This window comes from Egretta garzetta, unplaced genomic scaffold (assembly GCF_000687185.1).
Source record: "Egretta garzetta isolate BGI_Z169 unplaced genomic scaffold, ASM68718v1 scaffold587, whole genome shotgun sequence".
In the NCBI taxonomy this organism is placed as follows: Eukaryota; Metazoa; Chordata; class Aves; order Pelecaniformes; family Ardeidae; genus Egretta; species Egretta garzetta.
Genome location: NW_009260137.1, coordinates 26944 through 43398, shown reverse-complemented (window position 1 = coordinate 43398; position 16455 = coordinate 26944). Strand labels below are relative to the sequence as shown.

General features: G+C 54.3%; 1 pseudogene; it reads right to left on the bottom strand.

Annotated features, from left to right (window-relative positions):
- Positions 1 to 7318: 7318 nt before the first annotated feature.
- LOC104128812 lies at positions 7319 to 8286 on the bottom strand (annotated as a pseudogene).
- Between the last annotated feature and the right edge of the window lie 8169 nt (positions 8287 to 16455).

Sequence of the window (16455 nt, the reverse complement as noted above, 5' to 3'; positions counted from 1 at the left end):
CAGGAATAGGTGCCAGGAGCTGCACTCTCCATGGGTGCTGCAGCGCTTGCTTCTCCATGGGCTCACAGGAAGGGTCACAGGAAGATGTGTTGGGGAATGAGGGCTGGACTCATGTCTCACTTGTGGGTGGCCAGTGCCACTGGAGATGGTGAATGGGCTCTGAGTTGCCTGCCCAGGGCTGTTCCACATGCAGCAGAGCTGAATGATAGCTGCTGGGCTTCTGGAAGGGTATCTGGAGCCCTCAGGAAAGCAGGAACACCATATTTCTGAGGTGGGCCTGACAGAGAAAGACTATCCAAGATGAAGTTACCCAATGGTAAAGTGCTATGGTTCAGTATCCACAAGGACAGGAGGTCTCTGCCAACACCAGAAAAGGCAGTGGGGACCCAGGAAGACCAAGAAAAGGAGACTGGAGGGCAATTCATGTCTGCCTTAGTACAAGAGCAGGGCTAGGTCAAGGTGCTTACGGGAAAACAGCCTGAGCCAGGGGGAATGCTCTTGGCTCCTTCCACAGCTGCAGATACCTGGAGAGGGTCTCAGTAGAAGTGCTCCCGTCCACCTGGATCTGCTTCCCACCCTGACCAGCACAACCAATGCAGAGTCACACCACGGCCCTGGGCACCACAGCCCCCTCTCACCGCAGAGCAGCACTGCCAGCTCCAGACCCTGCAGGGAACATGGGGAGGAGGCCAGGAGCACCGGGAGCTGTGAGGCTCAGAGGAGGAATGGGGAGAGATCAGACAGGAGCAGATCTGGGCTGGAAATTGCCTCACAGAGAAAAATGCTGGTGCTCAGCTAATCCAAGGTGGTGTCAAGAGCTTGGTTACCCTAAAGCATGCTCACGGTGCCATGCCAGAAGTGCTCACTGTCCTGGTGCTCTACCAGGTCTTGGAAGTTGTTAAAGGATGGGTGTCCCCCACTCCCCATCAGCCCTCCTGAAGGGTGGCATCAAAAGGGAGGCTGTGACTCTGTGTCAGGGCTTGCACTGAAGGAACTATTGACCCAGAAGCCACTTCATTTCACTGCTGCCTTTCAGTCCCCCTTGGACCAGTCCATGACCTGGAGACAGCCTCCCTTACCCTCTTTGCCAGCGCTTACCCCAAAAGTCACCTCCAAACAAGGCTACTCCTCCAGGCCTGAGCTGAAGGACAGGGGTCCAGCTGTGGCCACAGAGTGGACAAGGCCTCTCCTGGGTCGTCTGCAGGGCTAGCAGCATTTTTGATCCCCACAGGAAAAGGCAGCATGCAGAGGAGAACCTGGGAAACTGTAGACCATCCCTATGCCCATGAAGGCCCTCAAGAAGAGTCCCTCAGTCCAAAGAGCCAACCTGGCTTGCTGCTGCATGAATAGACAGGAGAACCTTCCCCAGGAGCTTCATTCCAGAGCCATGTTCTCATACCAGCCATTTCCAGCCCTGGCCATTCAGCACAGTCCTGGGGAGTGCTGGTCTTGGAAATGTCACCATCCCCATCCTCCTGCTGGGCTCAGGGGCTGTGTCAGTATGACAGGCAAGCCTGCCCTGCCTCTGTCCTTGCCAGAGCACCTGCAAAGCACAGAGCAGGGCCAACTGGAAACCAGCAGCCAGAACAGAGCTGAGACTGGCCAATGCCAGCCCCAGTGCTCTTGGCAGCCCCTCTGTAGCCAGAGCAGCTCTCCATGGTCAGTAACAGACTCGATGCTGCTTATGGGGTCAGGGGTCCCTTGGAGGCTGCAACCACTGTCACCACTCGCTGGGAACCGCATACCCAGTTGCGAGTTCTGATGGCCTGCACTGCAGCTCATGGTGCCTCCCCTCCTGTTCCACTGTCCTCTCTCAGGAGCACCACTGGGTGTGTTACTCCCTGGCTTGTTGTGAAGAGGAGCTGCTGGAGGTCTTCTCTATCGAGCTCTGTGGCCCCTGGCTCTGCCCTCGTGTCAACCCAGGGGTACCACCACAGTTCCTCTGTGCTGGGTTGTGCTGGGGTTTGGTGTCTCCACGTGTCCTCCTCTGGGCCCATGCAGGGACCCCCCGTGCATATCTATGCTTGGAGGGGACCACCTGGCTGCACCATCCTAGGTAGTCCCGGTGAGGCCATGCTTGGAGAGTAGGTTCTGATTGTTATGGCAGGTTGACCGAGTCCAGAACCAAAAACCCACCCTGCTTTTCACTCACTGCCCTCTTCTGGAGGATTGGGAGAAAACAGAAGGTGAAAAGTCTCATGGATTGAGATACTGACAGTTTAAAAAGAAAAAAAAAAAAAGTGGAATTCATGGAGTAGATCCCACTTACAGAGTGATGTTGAGCTTGAAAGTGGGGCTCAAACCTGTAATGGTTGCCCAGGAAGACTCTTTTGAGTTTGTATGTCAAGGTTTTGGTAGCAGGAGGGCTTCAGGGGTGGCTTCTGTGAGAAGCTGCCAGAAGCTTCCCCTGCGTCTGATAGAGCCAATGCGAGCAGGCTCCAAGATGGACCTGCCACTGGCCCAGGCTGATCCCATCAGTGACAGTGGTAGCAGCTCTGGGGTAACGAATTTAAGAAGGGGGAAAGAAAAACACTCAACCCTGCAGAGCAACGACAGCAGTTGGAGAGAGGAGTGAGAAGATGTGAGAGGAGCAGCCCTGCAGACACCAAGGTCAGAGAAGAAGAAGAGGCAGGAGGAGCTCCAGGCACCGGAGCAGAGATTCCCCTGCAGCCCATGGTGCAGCCCATGGTGGGGCAGGCTGTCCCCCTGCACCCCATGGACATTATCGGTGGAGCAGATCTCCACCTGCAGCCCAGGGAGGACCCCATGCTGTAGCAGGTGGATGTGCCCAGAAGAGATTGTGATCCCATGGAAATCCCATACTGGACAAGGCTCCTGGGAAGACCTGTGGAGCCATGGAGAGCAGTCCACATGGGAATAGCTTTTCTGGCAGGACTTGTGACCCCGCAGGGTGACCCATGCTGGAGCAGTCCGTTCCTGAAGGACTGCACCCCATGGAAAGGACCAACGCTAGTGCAGTTTGTGAAGCCAACGCTAGTGCAGTTTGTGAAGAAGTGCAATCGGTGGGAAGGACTCAAGTTGGAGAAGGTTGTGGAGGACTGTCTGCCATGGGAGGGACCTAGCGCTGCAGCTGGCGAAGGGGGGGGGGGGGGAGGAGCAGCAGAGACAACGTGTGATGAACTGACCGCAACCCCCATTCCCCATGCCCCTGTGCTGCGTGGGTGGAGGAGGTAAAAAATTGAGGCGTGAAGTTGAGCCTGAGAAGGAGGGAGGGGTGGGGGTAAGGTGTTTTCAGATATCTTCTTATTTTTCATTGTCCTATTCTGATTTGATTGTCAAAGTCAAGAAATTAAATTAATTTCCCCAAGACGAGTCTGGTTGTTTTCCTGAGACGGTAATCGCTGAAGGATCTCCCTGTCCTTAGCTCAACCCACAGCCTTTCATCGATTGTTCTCCCCCTATCCAGCTGAGGAGGGGAGTGTGGGGTGGTTTGGTGGGCACCTTGAGTCCAGCAAGGGTCAACCCACCACAGCTCTCCACCTGGCAAATCCTCTCCTGCATCCCCAGGGTCATCATGTGGCTGAAGGGGTGGTGACAAGTCTTCCCCCCACCCCTCCCTTCTTCCTGGCCTTAACTCTGCTCCAGATTTTCTCTCCTTCCTCCCCATGGTGGAACAGGGGGACGGGGAATGGGGGTTGGGGTCAATTCATCACATGTTCTTTCTGCTGCTCCTTCTTCCTTGGGGGAAGGACTCCTCACACTCTATCCCTTCTCTGGGGTGGGGTCCCTCCTATGGCAGAAAGTCCTCCATGAACTGCTCCAGCGTGGGTCCTTCCAACGGGCTGCAGGTCTTCATGAACTCCACAGCGTGGGTCTTTCCACAGGGTGCATTCCTTCAGAGATGGACTGCTTCAGGGTGGGTCCCCATGTGGTCTCCAGCCCAGCTAGCAAACCTGCTCATGCATGGGCTCCTCTCTCCATGGGGTCACAGACCCCGCCAGGAGGCTGCTCTAGCATGGGCTTCCCATGGGGTCACAGCCTCCTTTGGGCACCCCCTACTCTGGAGTGAGGTCCTCCTGGGCTGCAGGTGGAGATCTGCTCCCCTGTGAGCCTCCCTGGACTGCAGGGGGAGAGCCTGCACCACCATGGGCTGCACCCCGGGCTGCAGGGGAATCTCTGCTCCAGCACCTGGAGCTCCTCCTGCCCCTTCTTCTTCCCGGACCTTGGTGTCTGCAGGGCTGCTCCTCTCCCATCCTCTCACTCCTCTATCCAACTGCTGTTGCATAGTGTTTGGGGTTTTTTTTATTTCCCTCTTCTTAAACACGTTATCACAGAGGTGCTACCACTGTTGCTGACTGTCTTGGCCTTTGCCAGTGTCAGGTCTGTCTTGGGGCTGGCTCCCGTTGGCTCTATCAGATGTAGGGGAAACTTCTGGCAGCTTCTCACAGAAGCCATCCCTGAAGCCCTCCTGCTACCCAAACCTTGCCACGCAAACCCAATACCTACAGTCCCTATGAGACACCTTTATTCCCCATCCTCCCACAACCTTCCTGCCTTGGCACCCCCACCAGTCCATGGCCCCTTTCCAGTCCTGGCTGTATCCCCGGCAGGGGTTCACAGAGAGCCCTGCTCTGGGGTCTGCCGGGGTCTGGGCATCTCTACACCTGGACAGGCTTGAGGAGGGGGCCCCTGTGAACCTCATGAAGTTCAACAAGGCCAAGTGTGAGGTCCTGCACCTGGACCAGGGCTATCCCCAACAGCAATAAAGACTGAGGGATGAATGGATGGAGAGCAGCCCTGTGGAGAAGGACTTGGGGTTGCTGGTGGATGAAAAATTGGCCATGAGCCGGCAATGTGCGCTTGTAGCCCAGAAAGCCAAGCGTATCCTGAGCTGCATCCAAAGAAGCATGACCAGCAGGCGGAGGAAGGTGATTCTCCCTGTTGACTTCACCCTTGTGAGACCCCTCCTGGAGCACTACTTCCAACTGTGAGCCCCCAGCACAAGAGTGACATGGATCTGTTCGAGCAGGTCCTTAGGAGGGCCCCAAAGATGATCAGAGGGATGGAAGACCTCTCGAATGGAGAAAGGCTGAGAGAGATGGGGTTATGATATCTGGAGAAAACAAGGCTCCGGGAAGATGTTTTTGTGACCTTTCAGAATAATAAAAGGGGCTTGTAAAAAAGATGGAAGGAGACTTTTTACCAAAGTCTGTAGGGACAGGACAATGGGGCCATGTTTTTAAACTGGAGGAGGGTAAATTTAGATTGAACATAAGGAAGAAATGTTTTATGATGAGGGTAGTGGGACACATGAACAGGTTCCCCAGAGAAGTTGTGGATACTCCATCACTGGAAGTGTCCAAGGTCCGGTTGGACAGGACTTTGAGAAACCTCATCTGGTGGATGTTGTCCCTGGCCAGTGCTGGATTCCCAACAGGCGTGCTGGAAATTGATGATCTTTAAAGGTCCCTTGCCACCCAAAAAATCCTATGATTCTAATTCCCCCAGTATAGACACAGATTCCAGCAGGAGGACAGGGCTGGTCAGATTGCAAAGATCAGCTCTCACCTGGATGGTGGTGAATGGCCCTCCCTGTGCTTCCCACAGGCCCCGAGCTGGTAGTGTTGCTCTGCAGAGCGAGTGGGCTGTGGTGCCCATGGAGTGACTCCGCATGGCCATACTGGTCATGGTGGGAAGCAGATGCAGCCAGCTGGGAATCACTGCTGCTAAACCCCCTCCTCAGGGTCTGTGGATGGGGCAGGTATCTGAAGGGATGAGGATGCATTTCCAATAGCTGTAGTTGTGTCCAGGTGTACCTCTAGATCCAGTCAACTTCACTAACGGTGACCTGAAACAGTCCCCAGCTTCCCTTCAGAGTGTGTGATGGGTTCCCACCACCTTTTTGGATGTTACAGAGTCCTTGTTTATCTGCACAGAGCTGGATTTAATGTTTTTCTTTTGGGTGATTCCATCTTCATAGAATCATAGAATCATAGAATCATTTGGTTGGAAAAGACCTTTGAGATCATCGAGTCCAGCCGTAGCTGTCCACTAGTAAACCATGTCTGTAAGCACCTCATCTACCTGTCTTTTAAACACCTCCATGGATGCTGTGCCTCCACCACTTCCCTGGGCAGCCCGTTCCAGTGCCTGACAACCTTTACAGGGAAGAAATTGTTCCTAACATCTAATCTAAACCTGCCCTGGCACAACTTGAGGCCATTTCCTCTCGTCCTATGGCTGGTTACTTGGGAGAAGAGACCAATACCCACCCCACTGCAACCTCCTTTGCAGTAGTTGTAGAGGCTGAGAAGGTCTCCCCTCAGCCTCCTCTTCTCCAGGCTGAACACCCCCAGCTCCCCCAGTCACTCCCCAGCAGCCTTGGGCTCCAGACCCCTCCCCAGCTCCGCTGCCCTTCTCTGGACACACTCCAGCCCCTCCAGGTCCTTCTGGGAGTGAGGGCCCCAACCCCGAACCCAGCATTTGAGGGGTGGCCTCCCCAGTGCCCAGGGCAGGGGCACAGTCACTGCCCTGCTCCTGCTGGCCACACCACTCCTGAGACAAGCCAGGATGCCGCTGGCCCTCTTGGCCACCTGGGCAGACTGGTGGCACATATTCAGCCGCCTGTCGACCAACGCTCCCAGGTCCCTCTCTGCCAAGCAGCTTTCCAGCCCCTCGTCCCAATCCCTGTGGCATTGTATGGGGTTGTTGTGACCCAAGCGCAGGACCTGCCACTTGGCCTTGTTGAATCTCATGCAATTGGCTGCAGCCAATCAATCCTGATCGTTTGAGAGATCTCTCACTTTGTAGGGCTCCGGTCACTTCATGCCCCAAGCACATACTGTCCCTGGAGATCCCCTGGGCTCTCCAGGCAGCTCAAGATTCACCTCCTTAAAGACATCATCTGCATCTCACCTGTGGGACAACCCTGGGTGTGGATGGAAGTGACCATTGGCCACCCAGGCCTTGGTCCCTGTCAGGTCACAATGTCACAAGGAACTTTTCACTTCTGAAAACAAAGACAAGCAGTCACTTATGGGGAGCAAATTTTTGGGCCTAGTCTTGGCACCAGACTGGAACAAAGAGCCTAGCATTCAGGCAGTGCACTGGGTGGGGGATCCCCTTTTATTACAGAGATGCTGTAGGAGAGTCCGCGCTGACCCACTCGTAGACATACGTTTATAGAGGCTCCATGTGAAACAGAAAAAGTTCATTCCTCATTCGCAGTGGGAGGAATCCCAACATTTCTGTAGGCACATGAGAAGCGCAAACCGTAAAAATAATTACACTGAAAAAGAATTATCAGGATAATGAAAACAAACAAAACCCACAAGTCTGGTACAGGATGCATTGGGAGTCATTTGTGGAGAGTGATGGGAACTTTACGACTACACAAAAATGTCCATAAAATCAGTTTCCTCAGGGAATCCTTGAGCTCCTGGTTTCTCATGCTGTAGATGAAGGGGTTCAGAGCTGCGGGCACTACAGAGTACAGAACAGCCACCACCAGATTCAGGGACTGGGAAGAGATGGAGTGGGGCTTCAGGTAGGCAAACATGGCAGTGCTGACAAACAGGGAGACCACGGCCAGGTGAGGGATGCACGTGGAAAAGGCTTTGTGCTGTCCCTGCTCAGAGGGGATCCTCAGCACGGCCCTGAAGATCTGCACGTAGGAGAGGACAATGAAAACAAAACAGCCAATACCTGAACAAAAACAAAACACAAGAAGGCCAACTTCCCTGAGGTAGGAGTCTGAGCAGGAGAGCTTGAGGATCTGGGGAAGTTCGCAGAAGAACTGGTCTATGGCATTGCCTTGGCAGAGGGGTAGTGAAAATGTGTTGGCAGTGTGTCCCACAGCACTGAGAAAGCCACTGCCCCAGGCAGCTGCTGCCATGTAGACACAAGCTCTGCTGCCCAGCAGGGTCCCATAGTGCAGGGGTTTGCAGATGGCAACGTAGCGGTCATAGGCCATGATGGTGAGAAGGTAAAACTCCCCTGTGACAAAAAAGACAAACATAAAGACCTGGGCAGCGGGGCAGCACATCCTGTGTAAGAAATGGCCCTGCTGTCTGAGAGGGAATTGGCCATGGATTTGGGGAGAGCGGTGGAGATGGAGCCCAGGTCGAGGAGGGAGAGGTTGAGGAGGAAGAAGTACATGGGGGTGTGGAGGTGGTGGTCGCAGGCTACGGCGACAATGATGAGGCCGTTGCCCAGGAGGGCAGCCAGGTAGATGCCCAGGAAGAGCCAGAAGTGCAGGAGCTGCAGCTCCCGTGTGTCTGCAAATGCCCGGAGGAGGAACTGGGTGATGGAGCTGCTGTTGGACATTTGGTCCTTCTGGGCATGGGGGCCTGTTCAAGGAGAAAACGTCAGTGATATGTTAGAATAGACTTCTCTGAGGAAAGCACTTGCATTTTCTGACAGAAAGGCTCCTCCATGATCTGGATGGGGAACAAGTCTGCTCATTCCCCAACCCTACTGACTGAGTGACATGCTTGACATTCTAAAATGGAGCTTGGGCACCTCGTTCCCATGAAGACACTTCAGGACACATCCCCCAGCATCAGGATCAGAACAGAACCTGAGCTGCTCCTCCACATAAACCCCAGAAAGCAAGAGCACCATGGAGATATGGAGAAAGGAAAATTACTGCAGTGCTCAGAAAAAATGAAGCAAGGAGAGGAAGAGGGATGGGCATGCAGTGAAGCCTCCTCCTTACCCAGATGTGCACCCTACCATGGCGTTTCTGGAGGCCTCTCCCTCTCACTCCCTGCCCATGTCTCTGCTGCCCGGAGCAGACATCTGAAGATGTCTCTGCCCGGAGCTGTTCCTCTGTCCTCCATGCTCACAGACCCCATCCCACCCACTGTGTGCTCAGCTCTGCCCTGCAGACCCCTCCTCTGTGTGTGCAGGATCTCAGGGGAATCTCAGAAAAGTCCCAACAAGATCTGGGGTCTTGGTGCCTTCTCCAGAATCACAGAATCTGAGAATCCCAGCATGGCCGGTGTTGGAAGGGCCCTCCAGAGCTCATCTGGTCCCACCCCTCTGCTCAAGCAGGCTAACCCAGAGCAGGGGGCACAGGACAGCATCTAGTTGGGGGGTGAGTATCTCCAGAGAAGGAGACTCCACAGCCCCCCTGGGCAGCCTGGGCCAGGGCTCAGGCACCTTCATAGTCAAGAAGTTCTTCCTCCCATTCAACTGGAACCTCTTCTGCTTCAGATTGGGCCCATGGCCCCTTGTCCTGGTGCTGGGCACCACTGGGAGAGTCTGGCTGCGTCCCCGTGACCCCCACCCTTGAGATATTTGTAGGTGGTGATGAGATCCCCTCTCAGCCTTCTCTTCTCCAGGCTGAACAAGCCCAGCTCCCTCAGCCTTTCCTCCTAGGGGAGATGCTCCAGGCCCCTCATCATCTGGATTTGGAGCAATAAAACCTAATCAACCACTGCCCACCCCGACAACCAGTAAGAGAAAACTCAAAGAACAGGCACCTTCCCTTTCAGACAGCCTCGATGTCTTCTTGAAAAGTCTCCTCCAGAGATGTCCTCAGGGTGAGGCTTGACCCACACAGCACCCTCCCAACAGCAGACAGATCTTGCCCTCCTGGGGGTTGCTCCTTCCACCCAAAGCTTCCCATCCCCTCACTGTGGGGAGCTCTCCGGCCAGGCTGGGTGCTGGCCCTTGGCAGGCAGAGTCCCTGCGCTGGCAGACACCTCTCTTGGGTGAAGGGACCCTGCTCTGAAGGACAACCTTGGTGGTGTGTTTTAACACAGCAGACAGCTAAACACCACGCAGCTGTTCCCTCACTGCCCTTGTCCCCAGAGGGGAAAAAAGTGAAATGTGTGGGCTGAGATAAAAATGGTTTAATAGGACAGAAAAGGAAGGGATGATGATGATGATGATGATGATAATAATAATAATAATAATAACAACAACAACAACAACAACAACAACAACAACATACCAAACAAGTGATGCACAATGCAACTGCTCACCACCCGGGCTGGGGACTCGACCCCTTCCCTGGGCAGCCCCTTCCAGCCCCTGACAGCCCCAAGGGGAAGGAATTGTTCCCCATGGCCAACCTCACCCTGCCCTGGCACAACTTGAGGCCGCTGCCCCTCGTCCCAGCGCCCCTTCCCTGGGAGCAGAGCCCAACCCCCCCGGCTTCCCCCTCCTCTCAGGCACTTGTAGGCAGCCAGAAGGGCTCCCCTCAGCCTCCTCTTCTCCAGGCTGAACCCCCCCAGCTCCCCCAGCCGCTCCCCAGCAGCCTTGTACTCCAGACCCCTCACCAGCTTTGTTGCTCTCCTCTGGACAAGCTCCAGCAATGCAACGTCTTTCTGCTAGTGAGGGGCCCAACACTGAACACAGTATTCAAGGTGAGCAGTGAGCACTGCCCTTCTGGTCAACTCCCCCCAGTTTATATACTGAGCATGATGTCATATAGTCTGGAATAGCCCTGGGGCCAGCTGGGGTCAGCTGTCCTGCCCGTGCCCCCTCTTAGCCCCCTCTGCCCCTGGCAGAGCAGGGGAAGCTGAAAAAGTCCTTGACCGGTGCAAGCCCTGCTCAGCACAAACTGAACCATCAGGGTCCTATCAACATTCTTCTCATCCTAAACTCAAAACACAGCGCTGTGCCAGCTGCTAGGAAGAAAAGGCAGCAGGGAATTATTATTCAGGAGCACCTTCTCCTCCTCCAGAAACTGTGAGAGTCCTCTTGAAAGATTCCACAAGCTGTGGGATGTGCCAGCTTTAGGAGATCCCTCCAGGAATAGCCCTGGGGCCAGCTGGGGTCAGCTGTCCTGCCCGTGCCCCCTCTTAGCCCCCTCTGCCCCTGGCAGAGCAGGGGAAGCTGAAAAAGTCCTTGACCGGTGCAAGCCCTGCTCAGCACAAACTGAACCATCAGGGTCCTATCAACATTCTTCTCATCCTAAACTCAAAACACAGCGCTGTGCCAGCTGCTAGGAAGAAAAGGCAGCAGGGAATTATTATTCAGGAGCACCTTCTCCTCCTCCAGAAACTGTGAGAGTCATCTTGAAAGATTCCACAAGCTGTGGGATGTGCCAGCTTTAGGAGATCCCTCCAGGAACCACAGCTGCATTGCCCTGCACCCAGAGACTTACCACATAGAGGGCTGTGAAGACTTCTCCTCCAGTGAGCTCTCAGCATCCTCCCACCCCAGGATGCCTTTAACCTCTCTCTGCCTCCCTCCTCTCCTCTCAGCACCTGCAGGCAGTGCCCTCAGCCCTGCTGCCCTTTGCAGAAGAGCTGCTCCTGGGCAGAGCTGTCTCTCTGCAGCGCTGCCCACTTGCCAGGAGCTCCCTCCATCCCAGGAGCCCAGCCCAGGGCAGCGCTTGCTCTGCCCCCTCTGGGCTCCCTCCGGGTGTCCCTGGGGCTCTTCTGTGAAACAGCCTGAAGAACCACTGATGTGTCCTATCAGAGACAGGGCTGGGCATGAGCGTGATCTTTCCTCACCCCATTATAAGGCAGGACAGACAGACAGTGACAGGCAGGGATCACGTCTGTCTGAGCCGGGGGAGGGGACTCAGCGGAGTCAGCCGAGGCATCTCATTCTGCATCTGTAGCCCTGGGGCTAGAGGGGGACTCAGCTCCCTCCCACGCCTGCCACAAACCCACAAGCCCTGGGATTCCTCCCTCCTCAGTTCAGGCGTGCACAAGACAGGCCACCTGCATGTGACCTGCTCGTTTCAGCTCCTCTGTGAATTAATGGAAGTGGGGGGTGGATGAAACACCCAGTGACATCTGAGATGCCAGAGGTTGTCCCAAGTACCTGCAGAACAGCTGAACCTGTCCATATTTGTTATTTTCTGGGCAGACTACACAGGTTTTCAGCTGACCAAACCATGTCATGTACCATAGGGAGATCTAAGCTTGACTCTGTCTTCACCATCAGCTGGGTTTCCTACATCTCCATTGACTAGAATGACCTTTGTCTCATCAACATCCCCACGTGACCTAATCAAACTCAGGGCAGTTACTCCCTTTGTTGGCTAAATACAGGCCTGTAGTGGTCTGTGAGATGCCAAGGCTCTCCCAAAACCCTTCATGTGTCTGGCAGGGATTGTCTGCTCCAGCCAGGCAGCTGCTGAGGGAAATGGTGAGACTGGGGCGGGGGGCGTGAGGGCGGTTCTGAGGGTGTTTAGGGGTCTCACAAAGGGCCATCACTGAAGAGCCCATGGAGGGAATGACCAGAGAGGGTGCCTGTCCCTTGGGACTGGTGAAGGAGGAAGTCAGAGGCACTGGTTCCATGTGGAAAATCAAATGTGGAGGTGGCTCTGAAAGCCTTTGATGTGTTTTGCCAAGCAAGATGGCCAAGCCCTGACCCCCATCCCCTGCAAAGAGGGAGCCTTTATCTCATGGGATGCTTGGGCTCTTTCTGATGGCATGTGATATGGGGATGTGAGATCCTGAGGGCAGGACAGCACTAGGACATCTCCCATGCTCTATGGTGGTGAGGAAGCAATGAGACCCTGATGTTGTAAGAAACTGGCGTCCTCTCCTGGGCCTCACTGGAAGAGCCAACAGCCATAGCTGAGAGGACAAGCACCTCAGTCCTCTTGGGGATGGGTCTGAGCCCCACCAAGTCCCTTGGCCATTCCCACCAGGCTGTCCTACCCTGTCCTGTGCCTGTTTCCCTGTAGACTTTAACCACCCCCTTTCTTCTCCCACCTTACTCCAGCCCCATGATGTCCCAAGCTTTACTGATGTCCCACTGTCCTTGCTGGCTGTTGCTTCAAACGCAAAGCTGTGGGGTTTGGAGGATTTTCCAAGGCCTGTGAGTTCTCCATAACCTGCCCAGCTTCTTTCCATTTCCTGCTAATGCTCCTCTATCGCCCAAGATATCGCAGCCTCAGGCTTGTTTGAATCCTCACTGTTTGAACCCAGCGCTGAAATACACGGCCTTCTGCTGCTGCTGCCTCAAAATCCAGACCCAACCTATCCCACCTCAGCATGACCACCCTGTGCCATTTCAGGTCTTCTTCCTGCCTTTAACATGCTCACCGCCACACACACACCACTCCCCCCCCCTGCACTCCCCCGTGTCTCAGGAACCCTTCCCTCTTCCCCTACAGTGATGGGCATTGCTCCAGGAGGTCTGTGTCATCCTCCAGGCTCATGGCTGTTCCCTGAAGTCCATCCAAGCGTGCGGAGAGACAGAGAGGAAGAGAGCAAGGTCAGCTGAGGGGGCATGACTGAGCACAGCCACCACCCAGCACCAGGCATTTCCCGTCACCTAGGTTGAGCCATGCACACAAGATGGAAGTGTCTCCACTTCCTGCCTCCCTTCCTGCCATATTCCCAGGACAGATCTCCTCCACTCACAGACATCAAGTGCTTTTCATTTCTGGGCTCTGACATGGTTGTACAGTTTCCTTAAGCCATCAGGTATCACCTTATTTCTCACTGACATCCCCCGACCCTCTGGCCCAGACCTACACACGGTCCATCACTACTTCTTAGGGCCGCCCATACTTCAGAAGAGGCCTTGAGCTTCTTGGATCTTCCTCGTGCTTGTTAACAACCTTGCTGGCTCTGTTCAGAGCTCTTGCTGGGGACTTCTTGCCTGTAGCAGGGCCTTTATGACCATCTCTTACAAAATGGTTGTCTTTTCACAATCTTCAGAGCAGAAAGAGTAGCCACAGAAAAGCACCAAATACACCAAAACGGATGCTGAGTGAAGTGCCATGAAGAACCAGGTGAGCTAGCCCCATGGCCAGGCAGGGAGTCGGTCCTGAGGAGGGGATCCAGCCTCTGCCACTCTCTGGAGAGGGAAATCAGCAGCATCTGTGCCACTGGGAACACAAAGGGAGACTTCTGCAAGGCCACCCTTTGCCTGAACTGTGCTAGATGTGTACTCGAGGATGGGGTAGCCCTCCTTAGACCGCAAACATGGGGTTCAATTGGCATTGCCCAGAGTGGCTACCACAGATGGATGCGGACTGCTACGGTGCAGATATTTACATTTAGGCAGATAAATGCTACTTTTATTTTATTCTTTCAGCTACCACTACACTTAGACCAATCACACAAATACCTGAAGGATGACTGAAAGCTTTTTGACAGAAGCCCCAGCACGTTTGCATCTCAAGAATTGGGGATGCCAGAGGGAAAGGGAAGGATGGATGGTTTGGGCATCATCCTGGGCTTTGGGAAAATCAGGTGTGCTCCTCTCTCCCTGGCGCCCTGCCCTCCTCAGTGATGTGTGTGAGGGACTGTCAAGGTTTAACCCAGCTGGCAACTCAGCACCACGCAGCCGCTCACTCACTCCCCTCCTCCCTCAGTGGGATGGGGGAGAGAATCGGAGAAAAGAAAAAAAAAGTAAGACCCGTGGGTTGAGATAGAGACAGTTTAATAAGAGAGAAGAATAACAATAGTGATAATAATAATGGTAAGAAAATATACAGAATATATAAAACAAGTGATGCACAATGCAATTGCTCACCACCCGCTGGCCAATGCCCAGCCCATCCCGAGCAGCGATCACGCCCCGAGCCGCAATCACTCTGCCCGAGCTGCAATCACTCTGCCCCTGACTGACCGACTAACCCCCCTGAGCGTGACGTTCTATGGTCTGGAATAGCTCTTTGGTCAGCTTGGGTCAGCTGTCCTAGCTGTGCTGTACTCCCAGCTTGGTAGGCCCCTGGCCAAACAGGAGAAGCTCAAAAAGTCCTTGAGTAGTCTGAGCACTACTTGGCAACAACTAAAAACATCGGTGTGTTATCAACATTCTTGTAGTACTAAATCCAAAACACAGCACTATGCTAGCTACTAGGAAGAAAATTAACTCTATCCCAGCCAAAACCAGGATGGAAACTCTACGAACTAGGCCTGAACTTCCAGGTGAGTCATGTAACATGTGCCTAACTGCATCCAGCGTTGTCCTGCCAGCTCATGAGCTGAGCTTCCATTTCAGCCCAAACTCTTTCAGTTGACACTACTGCCATCTTCTGTTTGGTATGGCTACCGTGTGACACAACTGCTCTGTCTCCCCAGGAAAACTGGAGCAAATTGGTTCCTGAACTGGACCTTTCCCCCTTTGCTGGGCCTCCCTTAGGACCCCTCTTTTATATGATCGTGCGATGATTGACTTCAGTTGACAGTAAATTTCCAGTCTATGCCACAATCCGGGTCGAGAATCACTGGAATTCCAGTAACCATGGTACCGTGCCAGTTGGGCTATGATTTCAACAAGGCATGTTCTGAGGCTCTCAGGGGATAACTGATTGTCCCTGTTCTCGCTCTCCGCCTCAGCCATTTAGGACTTTCTGGTACAGACAGTGCCACCCAATCGTCCGCCCCTTTACACCAGGGCCAAGCTGGATGGGAGTTTCTGAAATGGTGAAGCGGTGCAGGAGAAAAGAGCAGCGGGGGGTGTGGGGGGTGTGGGGGTATATGGACCACCAGAAGCCCTACCAGTGCCCTCAGGGCCTTGATGCTACCCAACACGTGCACAGCCAAGGGAATGGGCCTGGTAGAGTCAGTGAAGGCGAGTGTGAGTGTGTCATGGTTTAACCCAGCTGGCAACTCAGCACCATGCAGCCACTTGCTCACTCCCCCCACCATGGGACAGGGGAGAGAATCAGAAGAGTAAAAGTGAGAAAACTCATGGGTTGAGATAAAGACAGTTGAATAGGGAAAGCAAAAGCTGCGCACACAAGCAAAGCAAAGCAAGGAATTCACTGACCACTTCCCATGGGCAGGCAGGCGCTCAGCCAATCCCAGGAAAGCAGGGCTCCATCACACGTAAGGGTGACTTGGGAAGATAAACGCCATCACTCCGAATGTCCCCCCCTTCCTTCTTCTTCCCCCAGCTTATGTACTGAGCATGACATCATATGGTATGGAATAGCCCTTTGGTCAGTTGGGGTCAGCTGTCCTGGCTGAGTCCCCTCCCAGATTCTTGTGCACCTGGCAGAGCTCAGAGCTGAGAAGTCCTTGGCCAGTCTAAGCACTACCCAGCAACAACGAAAAACATCAGGGCGTTATCAACATTGTTCTATTTCTAAATCCAAAACACAGCACTGTGCCAGCTACTAGGAAGAAGATCTAGACGATCTGTCCCAGCTGAAATCAGGACAGGGTGTGTGCCACCTTCCTGCCCCCCCAGACCCATTGCGACCTCAGATGGAGGTGGCCACCCACTGGATATAAGCATGTGAGAGATGGAAGGAAAAGAAGCTCGGGAGAAGGCCCTGAGTGAAGAGGGAAGATGAGATGCCCAGAAGACACCGTCCCTGGCATGGATCCTGGGAGGTCCCAGTCCTTCTGATCAAGGCCCAGGCTGTGGCTGGTGTGAGGCCAGTAGCAGCTCCTCAAGTGCCCTGGGACTGGGGCTTCTGGGAGCCAGGTTGCTTGGGAACAAGGCCCAAACCTGGTGGTTGACTCCATGTAAGGCTGAACGCTCACCCTGTCACCAGCTGCCCCTGGGGGGAGAGCTGTAGTTTTGGCAGGTGCCCTCTGAGCCCCATCATCCAAGGAG